Here is a 15639-nt window from a genome sequence, read left to right as displayed (position 1 = left end):
GGCTAATGGCTCATAGTGGGTGACAGACTTTTGGTTATATGCCTATCTAGTACCTATACCAGCGGTAAAAAGTTTATATGGTCCCTAAACTAGCCACTTTGTTGAGCAATGGTCCAATGGTAACTAAAGTAGTTTTGATCCAATAAAATTTGGTTTAATGCGTATTTACTCCTTTAATCTCGTCCAGTTTTGTCTATTCACACTCTAAACTTTTAAAATAATCTATTACATACTTATAACTGGTTTTAAAAACATATCACACATCTGTAGTGGACTCATTCGGATCTCCTGCAACAAAATTGTTGATCTGTCATTGTGACAAATGAGGTGGTATGTACATGCTACATATATAAAAAAAAACGCGTGAGTTTGTTCTATGTGTTTTATAATAGTAAAAATCATACATTTATAAGGCATATATAGAATGAACTCGCGAGCTTTTTTCTGTAGCATGCACATGTCACATCATCTGTGAAATATGAGATATCAACGATTTTGTGTGTAAAATGTCTGATAGATATGTGATAGGTTTTTTAAGCCAACTATAGGTGTTTAATAAGTTATTTTAAAAGTTTAGGGTGTAAATATGTAAAATTTACCAAATATTAATGATGTAAATATATAGTAAGCCAATAAAATTTATTAAAATTGTGTCAACAAAGTCATTATATTGATTCCAATAATTTGAACCCCCTAGAAGGTGATGTGAACACCCATATCGATCTGATTCGGAGTGGATCGTCAGTGTAGAAGGTCTAAATTAGAAGATGGCCAGAAGGGATGTTGATGTATCATAAATGAATTGAATTCCACATTAAAAAATAGAGAGAGTGAATGTAACTTATTAGTAATGTGGGTATCCAATACATGTAAACGCATTTTAAACCGTAAGATTCAAAGTGTTGGATTTAGATCGAGCGGACATTACCTAACATGGTAGCAGATCGGACTGTTACAATTCCAATGTATCTAACATGTGCCGCCACATACCAGTCGCACGATAACACGTGCTAATTAAAATTAAAAAAAATCTAAATATCCTAAGTGTAACTTGTAACTCAATTTGATCCAGTTCATGTTTTACTATTTTTCTAATTGTCACGTAGTGTTATGTGTCAGACCTATTGCAGGTGTTGTTGACGTAGCAGTCCATATCATTAGATTCGGTCATAGTGTATGTCCTCAATGTTTTTATTGTGTTAGAAAATAGTTTAATGATCACATATGCACATAAAAACTTTTTACCCACATTCTACCCACACTATTCAGATTAAATTAAATAAATATTTAATATTTTAAATTATATTAAATATAAAAGCATATCTTGTAATTTGATGCATTTAACATCCATGTAATTAAAAAAATTATTAATACAAGTATGAAGTTATTTCTATTCAGTAATGTTCCCATGGACCTCAATGACCACGTCCATGTGAACACTATTGTATTTCTATTTATAAAAATGGATTTTTTCACTAAGATCATCTAAATTTATATAAACGATAAATGTTTAAAAGAAAAATTCCACCACATTTTTAATATTATATGTACAGTTCCTAATATATAAGAACGGTGCAAGCTATGGTTACTTTGTTTTTGGCAAAGTAACCATTACTTTGTTTTTTTCACCATCGGATGATGAGATAGAAAATTAATCCAATTGTGGAAAAAAACAAAGTAATACTTACTTTGTTAAAAACAAAGTAACCATAGTATCTACCTTATTAACAATATTTAACTTGGGTTAACTATAATCCTTTAACAGTTTTGGTTAAACCTAAACATGTTTATTTCTATCTTCCCATTTGACTCCTTCCTGCTCTCTCGCTCTTTTCTCTTTGTTCCTACCCTCATGCTTTCAACATTGATTTTTCCAATTTCAAAGAATGAAATAAGAATATTTTCATAAATTTTAAACAGACATCACTAAATAAAAGAATCAAAGAGAATAAAAGCATGATTTTTTAAGAAATAAAAACATAACCTTTATGTATCACTAACCATTGCAAAAAAAAAAATTATATATCTATGAATTGAAATCAACCCATGAGCAATGTTTTCCCAGCAAGAGCAAGAGATATCATCTCCTTGCCTGAATTTATCTGCATGTGGCGGCGCTGAGCCAACTTGCACCACTCGGGGAGATATTGGTCGAATTATCCTACTCTGAATTGCTGATGTTTTTTGTTGTTTCCAATAAAAACAAAATACCCTCATATACATAAATTCATAGTCTGAAGAAAAAGGGAGAAAAGTTGAAGGTACGATGATGAGAATAGACAAAAAAAAGGGAGAATGGGAGGAAGTCGAACCGGAAGTAAGAGAGATCAAATGGTTAAATTAACTATAGTTGCTAAGAGAGTCTGGTCAATCTAAGTTAAATATAATTAACAGTGTTAAATATGTGTTAAAGCTGATTAGGATATATAATTTGACACATGTCAACAATTGGTTGGGAGACAGGGAAGGGACATGCATTAGGGGACATCAGATTTTCTTCCAATGATTCCTATAGTTGGGGTATGAGATTATCATTCCCAAGTTATATTTGTTTAACCAAACACTAACAAAGGGAATAATTCAATGTCATTCTCATTCCATAGTTTAAATTTAGTTAACCAATTTGTAGCATGTTTTGTAATTTCCGGTTCTACCGTGTATAATCTAAATCTAAATTTTGCTTTCTATGATAGCTAGCCATATTGATTCACAATTTGTTAATTTTGATAGGTCATGAGTAAATGTTACCAAATCATAGATCGAAGTGCAAACAACAAAATTTGTTAGAAGCAAAATAAAGCTCTAAGCCTTTTACAAGTTCTCAAAACTACAAGATTTCTTTTTATTAGTATCTCTACTTTCAAAACTAACTTTTTAGACTAAATCATACGTCGCCCTCTAAAGTTGTCGATTTGGACCACTTTGCGCCCCTTCCAATTTAAGTAACAACCTGTTAGCCACTTCAACTCAGTTAAAGTGACATAACGTGCCCATTTGTTTGGGTTGACCGAAGAAGATGTTGACCCATGATGACCACACACCTTTTATTTGACTTCTTTGCTGCCACATCACTTTTTGGTGGAAAGTTTTTTCATGTCACAATATTGAAAACGACGGATGAAAATGACTTTCAATTAGCTTGACACCTGGAACCTCTCTCTTAGACATTTGTAACACAAAGAGAACATAAAATATAAACAAATGACATTAGGAATGTGTGTAGATGTTCATTAACACATCATTTCTCTTTGTGTTTTATTTTCAAGACCGGCTCGTGAACAAAAGCATCGGAGGTATTGAGGAACTCCGAGAATGGTGGAATAAACTTCCTTAGGCATCAAGGAGAGAGTGTTGAAACACAATTTCCATACTAATTTTGATTATGAAAAAAATATTAGAAAGAAATTAATAATCTCATAGTTAGTAAAACATTAAAATTATATGTTAACTTATTTGGACTAATGTGTTTGTTAAGTGTATGTTTGATTAAATGAGACTAAGAAAGGAATATACACAAAGGCATTGAACTAGGATCAAAGGCCCAAAGATCAAATTCAACCCAGTAGCTGGAAGGATCCAAAAGCAAAGCCTATGCCTTAAAGAAGACTTATTTCGGAAGAAAGAAATCAAGGCATAGAAGACAAGATCAATGCTGACTCTAGAACACTAACATTGTGCCTCTATATAAAGAAAGAAGTACAAGGAACAATTTACCTCATTTGTATAGATAGTCAGACTGCCTCTATCAAGACCTAGAAGCATGATGTCTTCTAGATACAATGGAAAAGAGAAGCCCAACGATTGGCTGAGTGCACCGAGTACTGAGGATGAAAGCGACAGAAGAGAGCCTTTCCCTTTAACGGTTATTTTGAATTTCGAAATCACTTGCCTCAAAGTGCCACTATAAAAGCCTCATTATTTGCTCATTCTGGACTTAATCATCAACGCTGGAATCTAGAGAGAATCATCTTTGAAGTTCTAAAAGCAAAGCAACACTAGTACAGAAATGCTCACTTGTGTCGCACCTCTTGTGTCGGGCTTGAAGAGAAAGCGACATAATAGAGTAACTAGTGTCGCGCGTTCTGTAAACGCGACACAACTAAGTATTCTGTGTCATCACTTGTGTCATGCTTGAAGAGCGTGCGTCACAAACGAGTTACTTCTTGTATCGCCTGTCTTACAGTGTGACACAAGAGCAAGCTTGTGACGCGCCTTTACCAAAACGACACAAGAAGTGTGTTATATTTGTGACACGCTTTTATAAAAGCGACACAAGTAGTGTGTTATCTTTGTGTCGCTCCTTTTTAAAAATGTGACACAACTAATACGAACTACTATTTGAATATAATTATTTTTTCTTCATATTTCTTAAAATACTAAAGAATTTTAAAAAAGGATGAAAATCAAATAGTTTGTACATACCTATAAACTTAAAAACTTATCTCATATAAATTAATTAAAAATAAAATGAACTAAAAAATATAAATATGGAGGATCGAACCACTAACCAATTGAAACACCATCAAACATCTTAACCATCTGAACCCATTTTATTCCTCGTCAACCATTCACTATTTATAAGAATATTAAAAAATTTAAATATTAGAATTTTTACACACTTAATAAAATCAGAATCTTCTCTTTTGTTAACCCTTCATTCACTAATCGTATGCTCTTCCTTCTTTATTTTCTAGGGTTTTATTTTATCTCCGCCCACTCCACTCCAACGCCGCCAACCTCCACCTCGCACACCGCCACCTCCACCTCGTACCGCCACCTCGCACACTGCCGTTCCTATCTCCGGTCATTCCACTTCTCACGGCGCCGGAAATAAGGAGCGGCTTCTCCACCGCCTCCTCCACCTCTCGATCTCCACCTCTTCCGCACAAACGGAATGATTTACGTCAAAAAGAAAAGTGAAGAGACAGAGAAGGTTATTAAAATAAAGTCCTGATCCCTTCTTCCCTGCCTGTTGCTCCATTTCAGTCCGTGACTTCCAAAGAGGAAGAAAAAATAAAATCAAAGAGAAGAGAAGAGCAGAGGAGAGGAAGATGACTCTAGGTCTAATAAATGCAAATCATGTTGTTCATACTAGGAAGGAAAGGGTTGCTCGCACTGAAGATCTTCACTATGATGATGTCCGTTCGATATCTATTATATCCTTTTTCCTTCAATTTAATTGTGCGTAATTGAGCTTTTTTTCTTTTTTTACTGAGTTTTTCTTTTGCTTGGAGAAACAATAAAAAATAGTGTTCTTTGACTTGAACTGCAAATTTCGTGAGAGATATAAGGGATCCAGAACACCCCTATTCACTAGAACAGCTCAGTGTTCTCTTAGAGGAATCAATCGCCGTTGATGACAAGCTCGGCCGTATTCTGTGAGTTGTTCATATGCTTTTGCTCTCGATTGTTCTCTCTTCTTGTTTACAATTGTTTCCAGACCCTGTAGTATGAAAATGAAATTGATCGATTATGAGTTCGATGTTTCAAAATTTAAATGAGAAATTCACGAGTTTGCTTTCTAGGATTACTTTTACTCCAACAATCCAACACTGCAGTATGGCAACAGTTATTGGCCTTTCCCTTCGAGTAAAACTCCAAGAATGTTTCCCACCCCATTATAAGGTTAGTTTTGTAATTCATTCTTCTATCCCCTGCATTTTCATTTGTCTGTGTCTTTTGCTTGTTAATTGACACTCTTTGCAATTTTCTTTGCTCTTCTTTGTTTTATGTTTAGAAATTGCAGTTAGGGAAGCAGAGGTGCAAGACCAAAGTTGTGAAGAAGAGCTTAAATCCCACTTGGGGAGAGGAGTTCAGTTTCTGAGTTGAGGATTTGAATGACAAGCTTGTAATCTCTGTGTTAGATGAGGACAAGTATTTTAATGATGAATTTGTTGGCCAGATTAAAGTCCATGTCTCCCTAATTTTTTATGCAGATAATAAATCTCGTGGCACTGCTTGGTACACTCTCCAACGCCAACACAAGAAGTCCAAGAACAAAGATTGCGGTACTTTATCTAAATTTTATTTTGGTTGTTTTACTTAATTAGGTGCTTGAGTTACTCTTGTGCTTTTTAGGTTTTGTTTCCTATTTGGGTCATTAGTTATTGTCAATTGAAATTATTGTTTAGTTTTTGTAAAATTGAACTTAGTTGTCTGCAGAAGATTCTGATTTTGGCCCAATGCATGATTTTTCTTTTTTGGTGTAATTTAAAATGCAAGTTCACTCAGCATTGTGTCTTTTTGTTGTTGTTCTTTACATAATAGATGTCCTGCATACTAAATGGAATTTTAAATGTTTTTCTTTAACAGGTGACGTTCTTTTAGGCATAAATTTTTCTCAAAATAGTTCATTTGCTGATTTGAACTCTATTGATGATCATGCCTCGCTGCCCAGGAAGAGTGCAGAGATGTCAGAGTCTCCTTCTAGGTCATTTTTCTGGCCTTCAGTCTCATCGTCTGAGGAGATTACCTCCACTAAGGAGGAAAAGGCTGCTTCCCAAAAAAAAATTTGCTGCAAAGATGGCTCATATATTCAGTAAAAGTATAGAGGCAACAACAAACTCTGATAGCAAAAGCATTGTCGACTCGGAGCCACCTGAAACTATTGGATCCGAGGATTCTTTTTGTGCTTTCTTTGGCTAAACGAGTTGTACATGTATTTGATTCTAACAAGTTGGGAGTTCACCAATTTGCAATTAGACTCATCATGAATAAGTAATTAAGCTAGTAGAAGTTATTAGTTCTTTATTTGTTACACGATCTAATATCCGTTTCAAATTAAGTTGTGATCATATTTTGAATATGTATGTATTTATGCGATGTGGTACTTGTAGTTTTATGTGTATGTAATATAATGTAGAATCAAGTAAATTTTGATTATAAAATTTTATGCTAGATGCTGGAAAATTTTGTAAATTTTTTTTAAAAAAATATCAATATTTTGCGTCGCGCGTGAGGAAGGAGCGATACAAAGTGTACCAGATTAATCGGGGAGCTTGTGTCGCGCATCTTTGAAGTGCGTCACAAGAATTATCATATGTTGTGTTGCGCACTCTAGAAACACGTCACAAGAGTTATTGCTCTATTGTATCGCGCGCGTGACAAGTGCGACACAATAGATGAGTATCTTGTGTCGCTCTCAAAAGCGATGCAAATTTCTTATGTCGCACCCCTGTTGTGTCGCACAAAAGTGAGACACAACAACCATAAAAAGTGCGACACAAGTAAGCATTTATGTATATACATTTACTGATTTCATTCGTGTAATAGCTTATAGTTTTTCATTATGTTCTGAGAGTAAGAACAAACTTATCAAAAGCTTAAAAAAGATTAACTGTTCACTTTGGTTATAAGTGAATAGCAAGAAATGTATATAGATAGTTGAATGAGTGTAAAGGAAGGTACTTTACAGAGCCTCTATATCTATTATAGGGGTTTGTGCTCTATCTGTTGGAAGAGTTCACTAGTGGATTAAAATCCAAAAGAAGGTATTCTAGGGACTAGATGTAGGCAGGAGGCCGAACCAGTATAAATTGATGCGTAACTTTCTCTAACCCTTTCCTTCTGACTTATTTATATTGCTTGCTTTTGTGTTTAAATCTATAACTTGTGCTTCTAACTATTGTACTGAATAGCGTGTTTAACTAAGTCACACAAAGGCCCTTCTAGTTAAGTGGCCTAGTGTTTACAATGTTCAAAAGCAGAATCAAGATCTGTTCCTACCCAACGCAGCAAACGAAGTTTGCCTATGATTCTGAGCTTGCCTTGTGCTATCGAACTAAATTACACTGCGCCAAAACCCTTTTCGGATGACGGTTAAAAACCGTCGTCCCGCGAGATATAAATCTGTAACGAGGCTCATTGCCGTCTATTGCACCTTCAGACGACGGTCATGTTCTGTCATGTTTCGTCATCACACATGACATTAGCCTATTTTCTTACTGTCATTTTACCCTTGTTACGATGCAGCTTATTTATTACTGTCGTCACCTTTAATGTCATCAAATGACATTTTTACAATTAAAACCGTCAAGTTAGCGTGTGGGAAATTGGCATATTTAATTTGAGATGACAGTTCGTATAATAATTTCTGCCGTTATAGCCTGTTTAGATGGCACATGTCTTAATCAATCATGTCAAATGATTTTTTTTCATGTGACAGAATCATTAATTTTAATGTCTTTTTATTGCTGTTTAGATGCCATTTTTAAAAATTAAAATGTCACTTTATGCCTTCTTCTTCGTTTGAATTTCTGGTTTTTATACCTGAATACAGAAACATTCTAAAATTTGAAGATTAAATTCTTTATATCAATGGTTTTAATTTTATTGGAGACCAATAGTCATAATATGTTTACATTTGTGCCTAACGTCAATCCATATCTTGAAGAACCAATACATTTCTAAATTAAAGCATGTAAAAAAATAACCGATCTTCCATAAGTCAATCCATATCTTGGAGTAATAATTAGGCCTATAATCCCAAAGGTCTTGGTACCTGCAAAAGCCGAGCAGGTCATTGACGCGGCCTCACGCGGTTGTAGAGCGAGGCCGATCTTAGGGATAAGTGTACCCCGTCGTTATCAAGTAATAAATTTCTGGAAAAGTCCAGGTATCGTCCACAGGATTTATTTCTGCAAGTATCGAGTTACTTAGTTTCAGGTGTTATCTAGGCTTAGGGGGTTTTGAGTTGGTTTTTCTTAAGTTAATCTACTCCTAGGTTGGATTATACTACTCCTAGCTAAGTTATCCGATTCTAACTAAGTTATTCTACGCCTAATTAAGTTACTCTACCCCTAATTAAGTTAAACTACTCCTAAGTGATCTTTTACCAATGCAATTATCCGAAGGAACATGAAGGGATACGATGATAATGAAAATAGATTGTTTAAGCAATTGAATTAAAACCTAAGTCACTTGTGTCCGAGGCGATTAACACGACCTATCCTCCTAAAGTCCCTAGTTCGTGATTCCCTTGTAAGGCCGAAACTAGCTCTAAGGCTCAGCAATTTGGGCTTAATCTTCTATAGGGTCGTTAATCCTATAGGCACTGACTAGGTCAGATTCAGCTCGCAATATGTGCCAACTTGATTTTGGGATTATCGAATGAGTTAAACCAATCAGACAAAGCGTAAGAGAAAGGTTAAAGCATTAAAACAATTGAATGAACAAAAACCATAATATATATCAAAGATGAAAGTATTGTCACGAAGTTACAATGAGCCTAGGATTCATAACATGTATCAAAGGCTAGACAGAATGTAAAAGAAGAAAAATCCCTTTCACGGAACCTGTCTACCAATGCAGGCATCTTCCTAGGACTTAAGGATGGAGCTTGAGCAATCCTCGGTGAACGGAGCTTCGGAGATGTCTTCAATGGAGGTTTGAAGGATATGGAGGAGGTGGAGAGGATTTCTCAAGATGAAAAGCTAAGAAAATTACAAAAGATAAAAGATATCTAATTACATTAGAAAAATCCTATTTATAGGCGTGGCTCGGGCCCTTTTCTTGACCTATTTTCGTGTCCTTATGCAGGTAGGAAGTCGTGGGGTCCATCGTGGCGTCGTGGGGGTGGAATTGGTCTTTTTGACCAATTCCCGCAGGTCTGCTCGCCGAGCAGGCACTGCTCGCCGCGAGCAGGCCTCTAGGGGCCTACTCGGCGAGCTGGCCGCACCAGCTTGCCCGAGCAGGCCCCTAAGGGCCTGTTCGGCGAGCCGGCATGGCCAGCTCGGCGAGCTGGCCTAAAATAGGCCAGTTCGTCGAGCAGTCTAGCCCGATGCGCCCTCGAGCGGTCGCCGAAATGCCAATAACGTGTCTTTTCGCCCGAACTTATCCATGCGCATGCACAAAAACTCCAAACAACATTAGTCCAAAGGCCAAATTGACCCGCCAATCGCTTATTTTGAGCAAACGCTTCGTTTGGTGCGACTTTTGACGGATCAATTAGCTTCAAAAGATAACGAAATTATAATATGCATGCCATTTTGGCCGTATTTGCCTAAATTGATCATAAAACGAGCCTAAACAACGAAAAGTAAATAAAACATTTCCAATTTCTAACTAACTCACACAAAAGCATTTAAATGTGAGAATTGCTCGCTTATTAACTAAATAACGCTAAAACCCATCCTAAAACCGTACCCAAAGATAGGGGTTTTTGACCCCTATCAAACCTCCTCGCACTTAAAACTTTACTTGTCCCCAAGTAAACTAAAAAACTAAACCCGCAATCACAAGCAAGCTAGAAAACCTCCCGGTTTGACTAGGTGCTTGACACAATTTCGAGCATCTGTAATTACATGCATTCGAAAATACAAAGTAGAGACACGATATCCAAAAGCCGCATTTCAATTATCATAGGTCATATGTTTTAAGAAAAAGGACACATGTTCAATTAAATGAGCTTGAGGGGATCGCTAAGTAAAACACCTCACCATAGGTAGTTCACTCATTTCACACAATTTTGGTGGCTAAAGTGTTTACTCTCGGCTTATGTTCTTGCTTAGGATTACGTTGATTTTGCACGTTCATCCGGGTTCCTCTACTATGCTATATGACTCCGATGATATCAAAAACAGCCTCGAATTGGGGTTGCAATGTGGTTAGAGGGTTAAAGGTACAACAAGGGTTAATAGTTCTAGCGCTAGAAAAACAAAGTTGAAATGGCTTTAGCAAATATGAAGTGACTGAGCTTTTTATTGATTCATTATTCTCTTTTTAGGACGTTTTCTTGAGACGTTTTGATTTTAAGAACTGGGGAATGAAGTTCTCCCCTTTTTGTTCGTCTCTTTTCTTTTCTTTTCTTTTTCTGTTTTTCCCTTTTTTTTCCTTTTTTTTCTTTTTGGGATAGTGATGCTCATTCACTTTTTAGCCTTTTGGCTTGCTACTATGATGCCATAAACAAAGATAAAGCGCTAGAACGACAAAGGCTCGATGTGAGCTTTGCAAAAACTTAGGGTTAAGTAGCAAACCAAATGATGGTTTGCAAAAATTGGGTTAGAACGAAAGAAAAATCTATAAACTACAAAAATATAGGCTCAAATGGGCTTCCTAGAGTGGATGAAAAAGAGAAAATAAGGTAAAGAATAGGGTTAATTCTAATGAGGCTGATTCATCGTTTATCATCTCAAATCATTGCATGTAGGTTCAACACAGTATTAGGTGCAAAATCTGTAATCTTTCCACAAGTCAAAGCATTCACACAAAAATGTCAAGAAAAAGAGCTTTTTGATGTTCGCTCTTAGGCTCAAATTCAACTCATAATTCTTTGGGTTTCAATTTTGTGTTTACTAGTTCTCCCCAAACTCGAGTTTAACATCACATGCCTTCAATTCTTAAGTTATCTACCTAAGTAATGATTTTAGCATTTCTTCAAAAGTAGGGTCTAAATGCAAACTTTAGCTCATGCTTTTACAGATACAAGGATTGTGTCCTACACCTAAACTAGTTGTCATGCAATCTTAGATTCGGTTCTTAGCCCTCAAGTACAAATAACGAAGTTTAGATTCGAAGGAGGTTCACGGTTTTAGGTCCTAAACATGCAAAACATAGATAAAACCCGAAAAACGCAAAACTAAACTAGACACGACGCAACAAAAATTTAAAAATTTTACAATTTTTGTAAGTTTGTCTACCCCTCCTCCTCACACTAAAAATATGCAATAAGTTCCAACATTTCATCACAAATCATAAAGGACAAGTGTAAAAAGTTAGGGTGGAGAAGACAACTTACTGATCATCCTGAAGACGGAGAATTTGGACGCCCGAATTGTCTTTACCGAGATAAAGTTTGAGTCGATGCCCATTTACTTTCTGGGTGGTTCCATCTTTCAACATAATCTCAACCATGCCGGAGGGGTGTGCGTCAAGAACTGAGAATGGTCCATACCATCTACTCTTGAGCTTGCCAGGGAAGAATCTCAACCGGGAGTTATAAAGCAGTACTTGGTCGCCTTTATGGAAGGTTTTCCGCTGTATTTTTTTTATCATGCACCCTCTTGGTTCGTTCTTTGTACAACTTGGCATTCTCGTAAGAGTTATATCGGAGCTCATCCAGTTCATGTAGTTGTGTTAGCCGTAGGTCACCTGAAAGTTTAGGATCAAAGTTTAGAAATTTCAGCGCCCAATAAGCTTTGTGCTCTAGTTCAACAGGCAAATGACAAGATTTCCCGAAAACTAAATGGTATGGGAACATTCCTATGGGAGTCTTGAATGCTGTCCGGTATGCCCAAAGAGCATCGTCCAGTTTAAGACTCCAATCCTTTCTAGCATTCCCCACTGTTTTCTCAAGAATACGTTTTAGCTCTCTGTTTGACACTTCTACCTGACCACTCGTTTGAGGGTGGTAAGGTGTTGTGACCCTATAGGCTACGCCATACTTCTGGAGCAACGTGTCAAACTGTTTATTGCAAAAATGGGATCTCCCGTCACTAATGATAGTCCGGGGGGTGCCAAATCTAGTAAAGATATTCTTTCTCAGAAATTTTATCACTACTCGAGCATCATTTGTGGGTAGAGCTTCGGCTTCTACCCATTTAGAGACATAATCAACCGCGACAAGTATGTATTGGTTGTTGTGTGACATAAGGAAAGGTCCCATAAAGTCTATGCCCCAGACATCAAATAGCTCACAGACGAGTATGCCTTGTTGAAGCATCTCATTCCTCCTAGAGATATTCCCTACTCTCTGACATGCATCGCAGTATTTAATATAACTATTAACATCACTATGCATTTGTGGCCACCAAAATCCACTTTGGAGGATTTTTGCCACTGTCCTATCTGGCCCAAAGTGGCCGCCTGGTTCCCTAGAGTGACACATGTTAATCACTGACTCTACCTCCTCCTCAGGTATACATCTCCTAATCATGCCATCGGTGCAGAATTGAAATAAATAAGGTTCTTCCCAAAAATATTGTTTGCTTTCAAACAAAAACTTACGTCTTTTGTTTGCATCTAAATCAAGAGGAAGAATGTTACCAACTTTGTAGTTCGCGATGTCTGCAAACCAGGGGAGAGTTTTTACCGAATACAACGTTTCGTCCGGAAACACCTCTTTGATCGCCTCATGCTCTAAGGATTGCTGATCTGACTCTAACCTGGATAGGTGGTCTGCTATCACGTTTTCCACTCCTTTCTTGTCTCTGATCTCAATGTCAAATTCTTGGAGTAGTAAGATCCAGCGAATCAGCCTAGGTTTTGCATCTTGCTTGCTCATCAAATACCTTAAAGCTGCATGGTCAGTAAAAACAATTACCTTAGATAACACCAAATACGATCTAAATTTGTCAAAGGCAAAAACTACGGCTAGCAATTTCTTTTCAGTTATTGAATAATTCTGCTGTGCATCATTTAAGGTTTTGCTAGCATAGAAGATTGGGCGAAAAATTTTATCCACCATCTGCCCAAGACAGGCTCCTACAGCCAGATCACTAGCGTCGCACATTAACTCAAAGGGAAGGGACCAATCCGGGCTTACCATAATAGGTGTTTCGATTAATTTCTTTTTCAGTAATTTAAATGCAGACATACATTCTTCATTGAAATTAAAATCAGCATCTTTTAGTAATAATTGCCTGAGGGGTTTAGTGATTTTTGAAAAGTCTTTTATGAACCGCTTATAAAACCCCGCATGTCCTAAAAAGCTCCTAACCAATTTTACACTGGTAGGAGGTGGCAGTTTCTCAATCACCACAATTTTTGCCGGATCGACCTCGATCCCCTTTCCTGACACCTTGTGTCCTAACACTATGCAGTTTTGGACCATAAACTGGCACTTTTCCCAATTGAGTGCCAAGTTTTTGTCTTCGCAACGTTCTAAGACTCGGTCCAAGTTTTCAAAACATTGATCGAAAGTAGGTCCCACAACATTAAAATCATCCATGAAAATTTCTAGGAACTCTTCGACCATGTCAGAGAACATAGCCATCATACAGCGTTGGAATGTGGCAGGGGCATTACACAGTCCGAAGGGCATCTGCCTATATGCAAAAGTTCCATAGGGACAACTGAATGTAGTTTTCTCTTGGTCCAAAGGGTCCACAGGAATTTGCATATAACCGGATAACCCATCTAAAGTACAGAAAAATTCGTGCCCTGCCAACCGTTCCAACATTTGATCAATAAATGGTAAAGGAAAATGGTCTTTACGGGTGGCCTCGTTTAATTTTCTATAATCTATGCATACACGCCAACCCGTAACCTTTCTAGTTGGGATTAATTCCCCTTTTTCATTTTCCATTACCGTTGTTCCCCCTTTTTTGGGCACGCATTGAACCGGGCTTACCCATTGGCTATCAGAAATTGGAAAGATGATACCTGCGTCGAGGAGTTTTATAACCTCGGCTTTTACCACCTCTTTCATGTTAGGGTTGAGCCGTCGTTGAGGTTGGGCAGATGGCTTAATTTCTTCCTCAAGGAAAATCCTATGCGTGCAGATTTTGGGGTCAATGCCTTTGATGTCGTGGATGGACCATCCAAAGGCCCCTTTATGTTGCTTCAGCACCTCCACCAATCTTTCTTCCTGTTCAACTGTCAACAAAGAAGAAATAATAACGGGTAAATCTGTGGGAGGTTGAAGAAAAACATATTTCAAATTGTTGGGCAAGGGCTTAAGCTCCAATTCTGGAGGCTCGTCTAGCGAGGTTTTGGGTTTAGGTTTGATCTCACGATCAAGGTCCTCTCTTCGACCCTTGACCCAATAACATTTTTCAGGTGGAAGGTCATCAAAAGGTTCATTCGAGTTTTCACATTCCTCACCACCTAGACCGAGTTCTAAAGAGGCATTTCTCATGTTAAGGTCAACTTCCTCTACACATTCATCTATTAGTGCATCCACAAAATTACAACTTTTGGAACGCTCTTGAGGAAATTTCATAGACTCGTAAACATAAATGTTACCTCTTCGTCTTGCACCCTTAGGACCAGTTTACTTTCATGGACGTCTATCAACGTCCTACCGGTTGCGAGGAACGGTCTCCCAAGAAGGATAGGGACGGAGTCATCTTCTTCCATGTCGAGTACCACAAAATCGACCGGGAAGATCAGTTTGTCCACCTTCACCAATACATCTTCAACTATGCCTCTAGGATGTGCGATTGACCTGTCCGCTAGCTGCAGTGTCATGTTTGTTGGTTTAGGCTCTTCGAGTCCCAATTTCCTGAAAATTGATAAAGGCATAAGATTAATACTTGCTCCTAAATCATATAATGCCCTATCTATGTGCATGTTGCCTATCCTACACGGGATGGTAAAGCTCCCTTGATCTTTAAGCTTGGGGGGCAATTTATGAGTGATTATAGTCGAGCATTGCTCTGTTAAAGCCACTATCTCATTTTCCCCGAACTTTTTCTTTTTCGACAACATGTCTTTGAGAAATTTTGCGTAGTTTGGCATTTCCTCTAGTGCTTCCATCAATGGAATATTGATTTCTAATCTACTAAGGATTTTCGAAAACCGAGCAAATTTCTTATCTAAGTTGGCCTTTTTCTGTTTCTGAGGGAATGGCAGTTTTGGTATATAAGGCCTAACTACTTTTTCTACAGCTACTTCAGGAGCTGGAGTTTCAGATACGGGACCGGGGTTGCTTACCACTTTCGGTTCCCTACTTACCTGTGGTGATGGTTGTGTTTGCGATTG

General features: G+C 37.4%; 1 long non-coding RNA gene across 1 annotated transcript; it reads left to right on the top strand.

The window, feature by feature from the left end:
* The first annotated feature begins 4653 nt into the window (after positions 1–4653).
* Positions 4654–6892, top strand: LOC136209984 (uncharacterized). The gene is made up of 4 exons (XR_010677744.1): positions 4654–5378; positions 5526–5625; positions 5738–6008; positions 6313–6892. It is a non-coding gene; the product is annotated as an uncharacterized lncRNA (long non-coding RNA).
* The last annotated feature ends 8747 nt before the right edge of the window (positions 6893–15639 follow it).

This window comes from Euphorbia lathyris, chromosome 10 (assembly GCF_963576675.1).
Source record: "Euphorbia lathyris chromosome 10, ddEupLath1.1, whole genome shotgun sequence".
Lineage (NCBI taxonomy): Eukaryota > Viridiplantae > Streptophyta > Magnoliopsida > Malpighiales > Euphorbiaceae > Euphorbia > Euphorbia lathyris.
This window is presented reverse-complemented; position numbering and strand designations above follow the sequence as displayed.